The 14,051-nt window shown below is 43.3% G+C and overlaps 1 protein-coding gene across 1 annotated transcript in view; it reads right to left on the bottom strand.

Moving 5' to 3' along the window:
• Nucleotides 1–12,783, bottom strand: part of VSNL1 (visinin like 1) — an 88,070-nt gene extending 75,287 nt beyond the window's left edge. The window contains exon 1 of the mRNA XM_069008632.1: nt 12,648–12,783. The gene's annotated coding sequence lies outside the window, so the exon portion shown is untranslated. The remainder of the gene's footprint in view (nt 1–12,647) is intronic.
• Nucleotides 12,784–14,051: the final 1,268 nt, after the last annotated feature.

Here is a 14,051-nt window from a genome sequence, read left to right as displayed (position 1 = left end):
CCTTTCTAGCAGATGTGACCATAGAGCCCTGCCAGGAAAGGCTGGGTAGGGCTGGATAGAGAGCTCAGCTCAAGCTGGTGCCATGGTCCCCTTCCTGCTGCCAGGAATGTAGATCACCTGGTGCTGGGGCAATCAGACATCATATTTCACTCAAGGTAGACCAGTGCCACACCAGAAGTCCAATGAGACACTGCTTTCATCCAAATTTCTAGTCCTGCATCTTCATTCTTTCAAAAGCCCAAATGTGGTCACTCCCCCAGCAAATCTTGTACTTCTTGTCTCTCTGACAGAAGACAATCATCAATTTGGGAATGACATCAGAAGTGTATGGACAACTCTTTTGAGGTAGAGATTGGTGTTAACTGATGTCTGGCTCTGAAATACTTGGAGGTGAAAAATTTACACATTTGCGAAATGTTTTTTACTTTGACTTGTAGCAACTACAAAATTTGTGAGGCTTTGTACAACGTCTTTCAATTTATCTGTGCTAACTGAGCTCCTCCCATGACAGGAACTTCATTTGTAGCACTGTGGTCAAGCACATGGGTAAAACAGGGTCTACAGTTCTCTGAGAATAAGGGTTTGGGATTCCATCCTCTGCTTTGCCATCAACTCTAAAAGCTTCTGGACAAGGTATGTTTCTGCCTTCTGCATCATCATGTAATACTAAGTGAATGAAATAATCTTAAATTCTATAAATTTGCCAGTACTGTAGTTGTCAGATCCCATTCAAAACTGACATCAGCAGTGAAAAATTACATGGCACATAAATACAAATGCAAAACAATGAGCAACTTACCACATAAATGCTTCAAAATCAGCTCTCCAAACAGGTTTTTACTTCAGAAAAGCAGAATTTTTAAGAGCAGCTGTTCAGTCATAAGATCAATGAATCATATGATGAAAGAACATATAAAGTCTTATGCAAATACTTCACATTTTATTTTTGAATCCTTCTCCCCACTTAGTTTCATGTCACAAATGCCTTCAGATGAGCAAATTCCCCTGCACCCACACAGAGCTCACTGCCAGAGAGAGCCTGCACTGGGGGTGTTTCTGTGGTCATTTTTAGGACTTGTATGTGACTTAAAATCATCTCAATTCTCTTCCCCCTTCTCCAACAGCTACATCTATCACCCATCTGACACACAATGTAAGTTAGCTCAGCTCAGGTGGTCATTGGCAGCTCAGTAGGGGCTTCCTCTGAGCACCTAACTCAGATGCTGCTGCCCTGGTACAGTTCTGATACAGCTTGTCTGTCATTGCATCTGAAGAAGCAGTTCAGAGAAAAGTGGCAAGAATCAGATGGATTTATCATTAAATTTAATATTTCCTGCAAATTCAAATTTTCCCTGCAAAGTTTTCTCACAACACCTAAAAAAATCACAAAAAGTAGTGAATCTGTTAGTACTTTTCATATTAATCACCCTTTTTGTGAGACTCCACTCCTCATTCTTTCCTAGATGTTGACACCTTTGCCTTCTGCTATCTTTAAGTGTTATCCTACTCCTTTTCCTCGCTCCCTTCTTCCTGATTAATTTAAAATTAATCTCCCTAGCACTGAAATCCTCACAGATCTGATCTTGCCTGCATTTGACATGATTCATGATCACACCTTCTTCTTTTCCCTGAGTCTCATCTTCCTTAGACTATGAGCTTGCTAAACACTAACACCTACATTTCTAGTCAACTCTGTGTGTTCAAAGCAACAGATTTCCCCATGTATTTAAATCTAGTCACTCACAGACGTGTTTTGGTGGTTCAGTATGTACTTTGTACTATTCAAATCCACTCCTTGATCCAATTTTTTCCAGTAGGGATCCGACTGATCAGCTCACAGAATGGGTCCTTACACTTGTATGGCCTTGGACTTTGGTCCAGCTACTTCAGGATGGGATTGATCCAGAAATCTCCATTTCACATTTAACTCTATGGGAATTTTTAATAATGACCATCAAGCCATCCTTCCATGTGTTCCTAAAGATTTCCTGATGTCAGTGTTTGTCAACAGCGCTGCTAACGCCACTGATGCCTTTTCCTGGTCTTAAAATCAAGAGTCAAACACGGTTAGAAAGGAAGAAGGGATTTTACCTTGGTATTTATTTTAAAGATCCTTAGGTGCACCATGTCCACGTCGAATGCACCTTACTGCACACCACAATGCACACCCACAACAGATCTGGTCTAACATTATAGGTCTTACTAATTAGCATATCTATCAAAGATTCCCCAATGAGAGGCTTGAATGAGCCCCCCTCCCCAAGGAACCTTCCCCTGGATGGTTCTATCTTGGTTTACAGAATGTGTTCTGGAGAGGACCTTGGGGTCTGGGGCACACTGATCCCTACCTACGAAGCTTCTAAAAGGTTTAGTCTCCTACCTGAACAAACAAGTCCAAGAATGTAGGCAAAAAGCACTAAGAATACAGAAGTTCTAAAAAGGTATAACAGGGGTATAAAAGAAAAGGCAAATAATCATCCTGGCATCACCACTGCCCACTGATGGCACATGTTTCACTGTACAACCACGTCTAACCACTGTTACTGTAATTTAGTTTTTGAAGCGTGGCAAGCTAGCATAGCACAATTGTCAGACAGTGACTTTGCTCCTATAAGCTGAATGAATTTGATACCTTTTGTTTGTTTCTTTCTCACAGATTCAATGTTTATGCAAGAGTACCTCATTAGTCAAGTGTCCAGAGCAATACCCCTAACTGTTCCTTCAGAACAAACAAAAAATGCTAATTTCTGCAGTCTTCTTGAAGGTATTTTCAAAGGAAAGCAGAAGTACAAGACTGAAATGGCTGCTGTGTAGGTCTTTGTAGAATTGAGAACCTTGTAAGTTACTGAGTGACAAAATGCAGAGTTGCAAAATTAAGGGAGTATGTTAGTTGTCTCACATAGCTTCAGATGTTGATGACCTTCTGAATGTATCAATGCTGTCAACAGTAAATGGTTGGGTTTACTGGGCAATACAAGAATTACAATCTCCAGCTATCTCTGTTATATATAACACCAGAACAACCTTGAACATTTCACGAACTCTTTCTTTTATCTGGAGATGAGCTGACATTGATATATTGTTATTGGTTTTCACTAATACACTCCTGTTGGCAACAGGGAGATGTTAGCAGCTGAAATGAGTCACATATTGCAAGACCTTGCAATTTATATGGAAGAAAGAGCAATTTTAAAAATATCTCTGTCTCCTCCTCAGCCGACTGTGCAATGCAAGACACCCACTAAAACTCAAGTCATAGTCAGACAGTTATTTTGCATATATTTGAAGCACACAAAGTTCCAGGGTTATTTTTTTTATTTAAATTGACTAGCTGCATTTCACCAACAGTAAAACAGCATTACAAAGTAATGATACGACTGTTTGACACTGAAATAAAAATTAGTCTTGAATTTTATATTTACCATGGATTTCTCATGCAACAATTCAGAACCTTGTTACATTGTTTTCATTTATTTATAGTTGCACATTATTAAAAAATCTACAGTTGGTTACAAATATTTGAAGGAGGTAATAATCTAAAATAATGTATCTCACAAACAATAGAAGTAACTTACCAAAAGTTCTCTAGCTCATTCTCATCTAAAGAAAGCAAACTGCTTTGTAACTGAAGGACTTGCACTGATAGATTTTGTTAAGCAAATTGACAACATAGATGTTATGGCATTAGATGATAGGTACATACAATAGAACTATTTACAGCACTGTGCAGGAATAAAAACCACAGAGCATGTTTTGCTAAATTATTGTAACATTTTCAGTCTCCTATATTGAATCTTCCTACCCCAACATTCCACAACCCAGGAAAAAAAACAAAAAAAAGAAAAAGAAATATATAAGCTGTGTTTCTACTCTGCAGATTCACAAGAACATCTTGGGTCTTGCAATATGATACAGCGTTAAGGCACTGAAGAGAGCAACTCAACAGAAAAAGCAGACAGACACACAGAAAGAACACAGCTGTACTCAACATCTGTTTACATTGTGCTGTGACTTCTAATAGACTTCTTTTTGAAAATACCAGACACCTGGTACATATCTAGAGATATCCAGATACAAACCCAGCTGTTTAGGACATATTCTAGGATGTATCTACACTACAGCCCAACAGCTGGAGAACAGTGTGTGCTTCAGCCAGCTTCCAACTCTCTGGCTTTGCCACTGTGAACAGCCCCACCGGGCAGAAGCAGAACGTGTATGAATGTATCCTAATTAGCTCTGCAGGAGGCAAACCCAGCGGCTGCTATCAGACATGGATTGGCTCAAAGTCCCTCTATGAAATCCCTGTACATGCACCTCATCTTTTTGCACAAGTTGTAGGTACAGTATATATCTTGTATGTTGTTAGAATTGTAATAAAAGTATTTACCCTTATAGCACTGTACATACAGCTGCACTTTCTAGAACATATGCAAAGGCCAGATCCTTGTTTTATAAAGCTCACAGTTTAAAAACCAAAACAAAACCACAGCTAAAATGCAAGATGAAGGAAGCATCCACCATGGTTAAACACACATAGCCAGTATCATCAGGGAGAGGGAGGCTCTCAGGCAACAGGAGACCTTTGGAGAAGAATCAAAGACAGGAAGCAGAGCCAGAGAGGGAGAAAAAAAGGGAGCAGTAAAAGCTAAGGATAAGATAAGACATGAGGCAGTTAGTACCTGTTGACACTTCAGGATTACATTCTCATATAACGGAGTGGGAAGCCTGACTGAGTAATGTTCACCTCTTAAACCACGTAGAAAAAAGTGTTACTTACTCATCTGTGTTCCAGTAGCACCTCTTTGTGGCAGACACTTGAGAAAAATGTAAAAACATCATAACCCCTTCCAACCATCCTATTTTCCCAAATAGGAATTAAAATGAACAAACAATAGCCATTGAACTAAATAGCTAAGAACTCATGCAGTGTGGGGGACAACTCTTGCAAACAAAACCTATTTATGAAGAATGATAAAGGCTACTTTGTGGTCTTCTTACCATAACTGAGGAGGAAAATGGAGTCTTAGAAGCTACTTCTGTTAAGTACTTCAGCATTTCAATAATACTGGTGTGTTGTTAGGATTTCACAGTCAGAAGGAGGCAAGAATATTTATGCATATGGAAAAAAACAGTTTGTGATTATTTGACTCTCTTTATTTAACAATGCATGATATAAAGTTTTAACAAGGTTAAACACTTAACATACTATTATTCATACTATTATTCTAAATTTTCTCATTCTGCATGGATGGCAGGGACCAGATTCCAAGTCCACTGGAGCTCTTTGTAGAGCATTGGTCAACCTTACTTGTGGTTGACGAGACATATCCAAGCCAGATTAAAAAAACAAACAAAAAACCCCCAACACAACAACAAAAGCCCAATCAAAAAAAAAAAAAAAAAAAAAAGAGGTAGAAAATACAAGGTCAAACTTTGCTGGACATTTGAAGATGCAGTTCTTTTGTATAAGTCAGTCTGGTTTGCAAAAATCATTAGTATCATCACAGGTTTCATGCATCAAACTAAAACCCCTTTTCAGGCTATCATACTTCCAAACAGAAAGCCTTCTATGCCATTCAAAACATGAATTTCAATAACGTTCATTAATGTTGGTATTCATTTGAATGATTTAAAAAAATGTATACCTGAAAGGAAAAATGACTGCTTAAAAAAATACAGTATATATTCTGGTGTAATGAAAGAACATCGACTATAATGAAGTTTACTGGATATGTGCTGGATGTTAATACTTGCACAAATAACTTTTTGCAGCATTATTCATTATATAAGCTGATTTTATTTTCAGTGCTAAAAACTTGTTCAAAGTTCACTTCCACTAACTTTAGAAAATCTTAACTTTTTTCTCTACATATACCAACTTCTACTAAAAAACAAAAGCATTTTAATTTTAACTACTAACTAATGTCTCAGATTTCATTCTCTAAGAGTCTTTAGTTACTTCATATTTCTAAATATAGCAGATAAGAGTACAGAGAAATATGCTGTATTGTAAGAGCTTTTATAAACAAGATTTTCTAATTTTAGACTACTCCATTCTGAATAAAGTCTAATTAAATCACATATACTCTCAAATGTAGTCCACAAATAGGATCATATTCACGTCTCCTCACTATCTGATTCCATCTTACAGTGAATGATTTAATATCTACTTTTGAGTAAAAATGTTTTATATGAAGTGGAACACTAAACTTTAATTTTAAAAAGTGATATATTATCTTTTTGAAATTATTTTTAGATATTAAAATCTAGTCATAGGTACTCTACACACACCTGGCTGAACAGTTGATCTATTTAAGATTTTTTTTTCAACTACTCTGGGGACTAACTGGTTCAAGAACTTGTAGTGAAGTCCAGAACCAAGACATTTTAAGACCAAGGATAACTAATTACTAAAAAGCTCAGAGAGAACAGAGCTACATTTTCCATTCTCCATGGTCTTTAAATCAAGACTGATTTTCTTTTGCCCTCCAAAATTAGTATGTGTTTCATGAACAGGAGAGTAGAGGCATTGCTGAGTCAAATGCTATGGCCTCTACTAGACATGATTAAAATGTTCATTAATCTCCCTTGCAGATTTAAACATTTATGAATCTAAGGGCTTTCATCTCTAACATACAACTTTCTATTTAGCTAGAAGTTAAAACTAATAATTTTCATCAAAAATTTTAAAGCCTTATATTTATTAGTCTAAAAACTCTATAAATTACTGTCATAACTTCTTTTCTTCCTGAGTATACATTTTGACTCGTACAGTCAAAGTTTGAACAACCAAAGTAATCCCACTGGTTGTTATTATATTGGTCGATTCGACTCATTAGGAGTTAAAATAAAACTATGCTATTTTTTATGCCTAAGTACTGTATGAAAATACCTTGACAGGACCAAAAAAAATTTTCACCACCACTTGTAAGTCTTACCATTATGGATGTCAGTTTTGAAATCTTTTCATAAATGAACTTCGAGAAAGTCTAAGTTAGTGAACAAGAAATAAGAAATATTATTTTTTCTGGTATTTAATGGTGCTGCATAAAAACAATGATGCTTCTCTGAAATATTATTTTTTCTGGTATTTAATGGTGCTGCATAAAAACAATGATGCTTCTCTGAAATCATCAATTATTTAAAATTAAAACTACTTTAAGCCAAAAGTGATTAAAGGTCATTTTAACAAAAAAGTTTAGTATCTCATATATACATTAGTGTAAAAGCTATAAGAATCACCATTACATCTTTTTTCCTGCACATCAATTCAGACATTTTTAATATGGATTGTATAGACAGTCTTCCTCAAATGGTTTTGTAATGATAAAGAATTTAAAATTCTTTATCTTCGTATTAAGAAATTATTTTATTATAATTATCTTAAAAGATTCACTTGGTAATCTCAAATTATCACTTCTCATTACTTCAAAGCTTGTAGGTTGTTGACAAACTCATAGCAAACTCCTGCTTTTTCAGAAGAGTGAAACCGAGAAAGTTATAATACATTCCATTACATTTTTACAGTCTGGGATTGAAAATATTACTTCATGGGGTTTATTTCAGAGAGAAAATCTTCAATAGTATCTGTAACGCTTATTCCTTTGTCCTTGATATCATAATTTTGGAACACATCATGCTTAGTCCAACAAAAGTGCAGTTGTCCTTTCACTCCCAAGGAGCACTATTTATTTCAATTAGCTGTGGTTTTACAAGTTATTTTACAGAACATATTCTGTTCCTTACTTTCCTCAGGGGAATAATCACAAAGAAAAACAGCTTGATATTTTTATAAACACATCAGTGAATTTGTCTATCAAGTGATTTTTATCTTTTTCTCCTTCAACTGTCTCCTTGAAACTACTTACTTTTTTCAACTTTCATCTATGAGACCATTTCTAATAATCTGCCCTAATTTCCTACATGTGTATTATTGTCCTTTGAGTCACGTTCACATCCAAATGTGGAAAAGCTCTTGAAAGCAGAGACCCTGTGGATAACATCCACATAGTTAAAAAAGAAAGAATACATATATATTCTTCACACTTTATAACTTAAAAAGCAATATGGATTTGTAGCACTACCCAGAGATTTTGTATTCCATGAACAAGTATCCTCTTATCATCTGTTTAGTTTCCTTTGAAAAGGTGTATAGCTATTACCCTCAGACCAACAGCATAAAATTCAAAAGGTAAGATTCTCTCTCTATGAATAAAGACAATTAGCTGGAGCTGAGGTAAGAAAGCGCCGCCCTGTGATGGGAGCCCATGTGGATCCTTACATCTTCCAGCACAGCAAACACTCACAGCCTTCCCTGTTGGTCCTGCATTCCTGTACCACACAGCGCTTTCAGCGATGCCATGGAGAGAAGCTATGGAGCAAACCATGGTCTTTCCCAACAAAGAAATAAACAGCAAAGAAGATAATTGGTAAGGCCGAAAGTGATCCAAAGATGCAACAAACACACATAAAAAGACGGAACAAAACTACACTCCGAAGGAAGAAAAAATATCCCAAACATGTAGAGAATGGCAAAAGGTGTGCAAATGCAGGTGATAGTGACCCAAAAGAAAATGGAGACAGATGAAATGGTCTAGGCTCATTACAGAGTAGTCTGAATCAAAATTAGGCATGAGAAATAACGCAGGAAGATCACATAGTTGCTTTTCCTTATTAATATAAGACAAAATTAAAGGAAAACAAAGAAGCCATGGGCAATCAAACCCACCTGGAAACAAGCTTCTTTACAGACCACTCCAATGAGTATTTAGCCCCAAAGCACACTGTTAAGCAATACGTATTGAAAACAAAAGGAGGAAGACCGGTGCTGACAATGTTTAACATCACAGACAAGGAGCACAGCTGCTCAGGGTAAGTTCTTTGTGTCTCAATTCCTAGGACTTTAAAACCAAATCTGTCTCCCATATTTTAAATTTTCTATCTTCAATTAGTGTACATTGCTGTTTGATTCACAATTAGAGGATGAGCCAGCACTTTTTGGCCAAGTGACATAAAGTTCTGAAAATCTACAGGAATCTGCAAAAGTTGACAGAACTGAATACCTAAAATGGGAGCATGAGGCACAGATACAACACAAAAAAGTTTAGGAATCCATTTTGCAGACAGACATAACATTACAGTTCCAAATCTGAAAAAGAGAAGCAGGACAACAGCTTGAAATGTAAACAATTACAGAACCACCCACAACAAAGTTCACCATGTTCATGTGTTTGTTAAGGGAACCTATATTCTTAGATTTAGAGCCTTCCTGCAGCTATACTGAGTGTATAGACAAAAAGAAAAGTCAAGAGGCCTGTAGCACCCCAACGGTGCTGCAACCCCCAAGCAGGACCCTACTGGAAGGCACGCTGGGATCCCCCCAGATCCCAGACATGCTGCAGTCAGCAGGATGTCGCACCCTGGGACACGTGGTGCCTTTTCCAAACAGCACCCAAGCCAGCAGCATTGCACCGCTTCCATCCTGCACAGCCAGCCTAATTTCCTCTGCTCTGCCCTACCCTGCCCCATCACATCCCGGGTGGACTTGGCCTCATCATTCTGGCCAGAGCAGAGTTTTCCTTCCGGCTGGTGCTGTGGGGTTGTATCAGCTATGACTCTTCTGGCACAATACACCAGGGGAAGGCACACAGGGAACCACACAACGGGACCAAGAGCAGCGGAGACATCTCTGGCATTTGCTCTGCATTGTGGGTTACATAACGTTGTGATACTCCAGAGTAGATGTTGCTTGACGACACAGCTGATGTGCTGGCAATAGCTGGATGTTCCAGAACAAGGAGCACGTTGGAAAATCAGTGGTGTAATTCTGTGTGCAGGTATACTTTTGTATGGGGCAAGAAGACAGGCAACCTAGAAAACTGGTAAAATATTGCAGCCCCATGTCATAAAAGTTTGTGGCTAAATAACAAGATTAAGGATTCAGTCCTTAATTAAAATGCAGGGATAACACATAACCAAGATGAAGAATATGTTTCCTTACATTTCCTTGACAGCAACATTAGCCCAGACTACTTCACGCTTTGTATGAATGGAGAAAAACATAATTAAAGTTTTAATTAGAATTGATTACAGTCCACAAACCTGAAATGGATTGTGCTGCTTGAACACTGTACCAGAAGATCTTTCAAGTGAACTGATGTTCTTAAATGAACTATGTTCTTTAAAAAGGAAAGGCACTCTGTCAAGTAATAGGGTAGTAGTGAAAACTAATGACTCCAAAAATGTGTCACAAAAACAACTACTAGTAAGCACACATTCTGAAAGGGACAGTGATTACATATTTACAAAGACTGAGCTTCCACATACACTTATTTTTCTCTGTGATGAATCTGTTGCATATCATATTCTGGTTATAAAATATGTACACCTTTTCACTCTTCATAAAGAGATGGTGATACCTCTGATATCTGAACTTTCCAATGTATAAAGGAAGAGAATGGCTATCCACAGGCACACTAATAAAAAATTGCTAAAAATATTTTGCCAGCAGAATTGTTGGAAGTACCTGTATCTCCTAAACCCATCTGTTACATTAACATCTTCTGTACAAGAACACGGAATTTATTCATATATTTGGCCTTTTAATAATTAGCTACAGCTCTAATGCCCAACTAATCACCCTTCAATTTTAATGAAAAGGGCAGGTGTTTTCATCACCCTGTTATCTGCACGTTTCCTTGTCAGCCGAAAAGCCCGGCGGTGCAGGTAAGGCCCCTCCCCGCCTTGCTGCACTGCTCCGGGTCGTGCGGGACTCGGGAGCGCGGTACCTGAGCAGCGGCGGGAGCTCCGCCCGCTCCGGCTCCAGCTGCCCCTCGCCCGAGGAAGGCGGAGAGCCCCGTCCCACCTCCGAAAAGCCCCTGAACAGGCTCCTCCAGGGGCGGGGAAGTGGAGGGTCTGCAGTTGCGTAAGATGAACCCCCCCCCCCCTTCTCCTCCCAATCTCCGACGGTTTCTCCGCACGCCAGAGCCCGGAGCAGCCAGCCCGGGCTGGGGCAAGTCAGGGAGGTGCCGGGGGGGCACCCAGGAGAGAAAAGGCTCATGGCATTGGGGACAGGATGCGACGCTGGGGTGGGGGGAACCTTGAAAGTGGCTTCATGCAGGAAGGGGACCGCCCGGCTGGGGTGGGAGGAGGGAGGCGTTCCCTTGTGGGGGCAGTGGGGAGAGCGGGGGACTCCGGGGGGTGGGGACACCCCCGGGCGGGCGGGGGGAAGCCTCGCACCGGGGGAGCCGGCGGCACGGGCAGCCCCGCGAAGGACAACGAGCGGCGGGGACCGAGGGACTCGCGGTGCCCGGGGACCGGGCTGTGCGGGAGGGCGGCAGTGCTGGGGACCCTTCTGGCAGCCGCCGCAGGGAAACCCGCAGCGGCCCGCGGCGGCCCCCGGATCCCAGACATGTCCCCGCCGCAGCTCTGGGCACCGCGCTGGCCCCGCACCCCGCGGCCAGGATCCAGTCCTTCTCGGCGGGGGGCTGGAAAAGGAGGGCGAAGAAGCGCTCAGCATACCGGCAGGCGTTCCTCCCCTCGCCCCACACACACAGCACGTCTCTCCGGGAGCGAGCAGCTCATTTCCAAGCGATGCTGGCGCGCAAAGTTGCGCCGGTCGGGCAGCGCCCGCGCTCCCTCCCTCCCTCCGCGGCCGCGCACATCCCGGCCCCCGCAGAGCCCCCGCACTCCGCTCCGCTCGGGTCAGCGCGGAAATCTCCTCCCTCGCTTTCCGCCCCGGCTGCTCACGATCTGCCTCAACCTGCTCCTCCTTTTGTTTTGATCTTTGGAAATGAAATTCTCTCTCCTGCCGTCTCCTTTCCCTCCTCCTTCTCACGCCTTCGTGTGGGAGATGCCCAGGATCGCACACCAGCTTTTGTTATCTCCTCCCACCTCCATCTTCACTCCGATTGATGCCCTAGTAAATAGCAGGAGCGCGGCACCTCCGCCCCGCACCTACCTCGCTCCCACCTGCAAACACCTCGCGTGTTAAATAAATTAAATGATAAAATAAAAACATCCCTTACAGGCATTAAGAAAAGCGATAAAGCGACCGCATGGATCGGGAGCACTTTTGCCTCCCCCGTGGTGTGATGACCTTGCGAGAGCTGCTCTGGCGCTTGGTTTCGGACGGTCTTTTTTCCCTTTTTTTTTTTTTTTTTCCCCCTTTCCCTACTGGAAAAAAAATCACGCCCTTTTCGCTATCGCTTTTCAGAGGAACACGAACGCCAAAGACTACCACTTCCACCAAAGCGTTTCCAAGCGCAAATTGTTACGCGACAGCTCAGCTCTTCCTTTGGATGCTGTCAGTGTTTATATCCGGATCGGTGGGGGATTCGGTCTCTCATCTCTCAAGAGTTAACCGCAAATCGCTCCGGGTACGATTTCCCTCCATCTCGCCAGTGGAACAACTCCCGCACACGGACCGCGCACACCAACTTTCCCGGTGAGGATGACCCCCGAGCGCTGAGCAGCGCCGAGGCCGCGCAGCCCTCGCCTCAGCCCCGCTGCGCCTCTATCCCGCCGCCTTCCCTGGAGCAAGAGCCCCGCGCGGGGCAGCCCGGCAGACGGTTCTCGCCCGCACCTCGCGGGTGGGGAGCCCCGATCCCCCCCCCCCCTTTCCCCCTCCGGTCCCTCCCCGCACTTACTGCGGGCGCGGGGTCTGTCCGCGGTGCGGAGGAGGGCACAGGGCCCGGGGTCCCGCCGCGGTGCTGGGGCCGGAGGGACACGCGGCGCCGCCTCGGTGCGCGCCCGCCGCCGCTCGCGCCGCAGCTCCTGTGCGCGCCCCCGCTCCGCCCCGCGCGCCGCCCGCCGCCGCCCCGCACTGCAGGACCGCCGCCCCGCGCGCCGCCCCGCGCTCCGAGCATGCGCGCGGGGCCGGGGAGCGCGGGCGGGAGCGGGGGAAGCCCCGGGGCGGGCGGGGCGCGGGGCCGGGAGCCGCGGGGGGCGCGGGCGGAGGGGCCGAGCCCTGCGGGGGTCGGCGGTGGCACCGCGGCCGCCGAGGCCACACTCGCGGTGGAGCGCAGGCTCCCTGTGCCCGGCGTCGTCCGTGCCTTGCCCGGCGGGCTGCGCTTCGCTCGGCGGCTCCTTCGCTCCACTGGTGGAACCATGGTGCGCCCTGCGTGCGGGGTAGCGCCGGCAGTGCGGGCGGCGCGGGGCGATCACAGAATCAGTTAGGTTGGAAAAGACCTCTGCGATCATAGAGTCCAGCCTTTGACCAAACACCACCTTGTCAACCAGACCGTGGCACTGAGCGCCACGTCGTCTTTTCTTTAACACCTCCAGGGATGGTGACTCCACCACCTCCCTGAGCAGTCCATTCTGATATCTGATCACCCTTTCTGTGAAGATTTTCTTCCTAATGCCCAACCTAAACATCCCCTAGCACAGCTTAACACTATGTCGTCCTATGTCCAGTTGCCTGGGAGGAGAGGCTGATGCCCATGGCTCCTTTCATGCACAAGTGGATGGCACTGGTGGCCCATGCACGGAGCCTCCTGTAGCTGTCACACGTGTGCGTAGGCGTCACCTTCCATTGCAAGCCATGCTTCCACCGTGGCTCTTGTCCACAAGCTTCTTATACTACCGTGGAAGTTAATGCTATATAGTTTAGATTTAAAACATCGTTCACGTGAAATTCAACTCATCTTGCCCTTCGGTATAAAACCCAGCTGATGCTGCCGTGCCCTCGCTTTTGTCACTGTCTCTGTAGTAGTTGCTGTTGTGATAGGAGTAAAAGATCAGGGCTCCTTCACAAGACACTGCACAGCATGTAACTAACTGTAGGTCCTTTTTAAGGCAGAGACATACATTAGTGTTTACTTTCATGCATGGCAAGTTCTGTCACTGACTGTTTACATAAATTAAGCATATTTAGCATGTCCTAAACACAACATTGCAGAAAGCAGATGGATACAGCAAGGAGGTGAAAGGAAGGCAAAATAATGACATATATAAAAAAGAGTAAATGACGCCGTGCCTGTTTTTAACTATCTGCTCATTATTTCAGAAGGAAAGATAAAAGCATGAAGCTTGTGTAATAAGTGATAGAT

This window comes from Aphelocoma coerulescens, chromosome 3 (genome assembly GCF_041296385.1).
Source record: "Aphelocoma coerulescens isolate FSJ_1873_10779 chromosome 3, UR_Acoe_1.0, whole genome shotgun sequence".
NCBI lineage: Eukaryota > Metazoa > Chordata > Aves > Passeriformes > Corvidae > Aphelocoma > Aphelocoma coerulescens.
This window is presented reverse-complemented; position numbering and strand designations above follow the sequence as displayed.